The sequence below is a fragment of the Pteropus vampyrus genome, unplaced genomic scaffold (assembly GCF_000151845.1).
Source record: "Pteropus vampyrus isolate Shadow unplaced genomic scaffold, Pvam_2.0 Scaffold10, whole genome shotgun sequence".
Taxonomy (NCBI): domain Eukaryota; kingdom Metazoa; phylum Chordata; class Mammalia; order Chiroptera; family Pteropodidae; genus Pteropus; species Pteropus vampyrus.
This window is the reverse complement of record NW_011888791.1, coordinates 1,691,003-1,694,323: the sequence shown is the minus strand read 5'-3', so window position 1 is coordinate 1,694,323 and position 3,321 is coordinate 1,691,003. Positions and strand designations below refer to the sequence as shown.

General features: G+C 29.1%; 1 protein-coding gene across 1 annotated transcript in view; it reads right to left on the bottom strand.

Moving 5' to 3' along the window:
* Positions 1–3,321, bottom strand: part of MYO9A (myosin IXA) — a 245,311-nt gene that overhangs the window by 118,066 nt on the left and 123,924 nt on the right. The window lies entirely within an intron of this gene.

Sequence of the window (3,321 nt, the reverse complement as noted above, 5' to 3'; positions counted from 1 at the left end):
CATTGTTTTTATGTAGAATACATCAATTCTTAGCCCTAGATCACCACCAAATTGGATAGTCTACTCTTTTATTGTTTAAGAGTCACTTATATTAGAAGAATTACTTAGGGAAGACTCAAAAGACTCCACTTAGTAGATATATAAGCTAATGATTTCATGGCTGATCTGATTTTATAAGTATTACTTCATCCTCTCCTCTTCCCGTCAATTTTCTGTAAAATGCATATAAAAGAAATTCACCAATACAATAAATAAGATCTGGAAGAATCTTCTTGTTAAGGTGGCTAGCTGGTCTTTTCCTGATAACATTACTTCAGTGTCACATATATATTTCTTGACTATATACAAAGGAAAAGAATCAAGCTGATGTGATCAAATTCCCTGTGAAGAAGGGTCTCATATGAGCTTATATACATATATTTACAAAATTAGTTTAGCATTCCTTGAGAGCCTAAATTCTGTTAACTGCCTGAGTCCAGACCAACATAATCGGTCTTAAATCAAAATATCAGACTATCCCAACTTATGTATAAAAAACAGAAGCCTATATATATCACTTTAGGTATCCAAAATTGAAAGTATAAACAAACATAAACCAGGAATTAGAAGAGTTGTAACCACTAAACTGCTTTGGGAAATGGAGTAAGTCAGAGTTTCTTTTCTTAATCAAAACCAAGAAAATAAGTTCTTTAAATTGTTTTTTTGTACTTTGCAAATATTGCTTTTTTTACAAAATGAAGGTAAAACCCTCCACCAGATTATGCTTTACTACAGGCTCAGATGATGGTTAGCATTTTTTAGCAATAAAGTATCTTTAAATTAAGGTATGTGAATAAATTTGTTTTTAGACATAATGCTATTGCACACTTAACAGACTAAGTATGTAAATATAAGTTTTATATGCCCTCAGAAACCAAAACATTCATATGACCCACTTTAATACAATATTCGCTTTATTGTGGTGTTCTGAAACCAAACCTGCAAGGTATGCCTACACTGTCAAGAGACTGAATTGAAGCACATAGGTCACCAGATTAACAATATAATTTGTTCTTAGGTAAAACTTAACACACAAATATAGTGGTAGATTTCATCATTAGTCAAGTTACCACTGTTAAGAAAACAAAATGCATACACTATAAAGACCAAGTAGTTCAATCTGTTAGCATTTAAGATAAATATAGGCTGAGATTGTATACCTAGGCTGTGACAGCTCTTGCATGTGACACTAGACTTCTTTTAACAAGTAACAGAGGGTTATAAAAAAATTATTGAGCAGAGAAGTAACAATATATATTAGAAAGATATAGTAACTCAAATTGGAAAAAATGATAGTTACACTTTAATTTTAATGACAAATCATCCTTATTACCAAAGCACTAAGAAGCTCAATTTTCTTGATGGTTAAAATGTAGACAGCAGAAGCTAGACACTAAAGAATACTCTTTTGCTCACATAAAGTAATCTTTATAAAATAGTATGTGTAAAAAGCAAAGTAACTATTTATAAACTCAGAAAATTATTTATACTTCTTACTTTCAAATTTTATTCAAGAATTCATTAAAAATGATTAAAAGGTAAGCTCTGATTATCACACTCATAAAAAAAGAAAAAAGTAGTCAATGGTTTGATGTAAATCAAATTATTTAATTACTACTTACCAATAACATTTCTCCACAGAAAGCAGAGGAATAACCTTTGAATTTCACAAAAGACAAATGCAAGAAGGGTCTCAGAAATTAAAACAGATGCACTAAATTTAAATTATTCTGTTTTTAATTGTACAGTATTTTATCACAGGGAATCTTAGGTAACTTAGTCCTACGTTTTGTCAACTCTAACTTCATTAACTTATTACACAATTTATAAAAGCTTTAAGAAATAAAAAAAGCAAATTAGGCCTGATTCTCTTCATATTTTTAGAAGCCACAAAAGTATTAATAAGAATTTTAGTTATTTCTTCTATACTTCCTTGAAAATATAAACCGAACATACTTACTGTTGGTTTTTTTCATTTAGAGTATTCATGCCCTGGAGATCAGAAAGAGGTGTTCTGGGATTTTTCCGGGTTATACCTAGCATATAAAAAGAAGAGATTATCAAATCAGCGCTAAGAAAAACTACACATGAAACAATACGTCTAAGGACAAATAAAATTAATATATTTTGATAATAAATATTCGCTAAACAAGATATAAGTTTGATTTTCAAAAATCAACTATGTTTCTATACATTAGTAATAAACAATCAGAAAATAAAATTAAGAAAACAATTCCACTAATAATAACATCGAAATAATACAGAAGGAATACTGAAAACTACAAAACGTCGTTAAAAGAAATTAAAGATTATCTAAATAAATGGAATGCCATCTATGCTCATGGACTGGAAAACTTAACAGTGTTAAGAGGGCAATGCCTACCAAATTGATCTACAGATCTATGCAATCTTTATTAAAATACTTGCTGCCTTTTACTTAAGATATAAATAAACTGATCTTATAAGTAAGAACTATATGCAAGGGACCCAAAATAGCCAAAACAATGTTGAAAAAGAACATGGTTGGAGGATTCACTCTTCCTAAATTCAGAAGTTACTGCAAAGTAACTGAGACAATATGGTACCAGAATAACAAGAGACAAATAGATCAATGTAGGGAACTAAGAGTACGGAAATAAATCCTTACATTTATCACCAACTTAATTTTGACAAAGGTGCTAAGAGAATTCAATAGAAAAAAATCTTTTCAACAAATAGTGCCAGGAAAACTAGATACCCACATGCAAAATAATGAAGTTGAATCAAAGACCAACATTAAAGTGATAAAACTGTAACACTTAAAAGAAAACAAAGAAGTACACAATGCAATGTATATATATGCCTTACTGTTGAATTATACACCTGAAGCTTACTGGATTTTGTTAACCAATGTCACCATAATAAAAATTTAAAAAAGAAAAAGAAAAAGTAAGTAGGTAAGTAAATAAATAAATAAAACCTAGTTTAAAAATATAAATAAAAATAAAAATCTTATTCCCTCTAAAAAAATTTTTTAAAAAGAAAAGAGAAAACAAAGAAGTAAATCTTTCTGATATTGGATTAGGCAGTACTACTTAGGTATGCCATCAAAAAACACAAACGACCAAAGAAAAATATGGATAAACTGGACATTATCACAATTTAAAACTCTCATGATTGAAAGGACACTGTGTATCAACAAAGCAAAAAGACAATCCAAAGAATGGTAGAAAATGTCTGCAAATTAAATATCTGATAATGAATTTGAATCTAAATATAAAAACAACTCTTGCAACTGAAAAA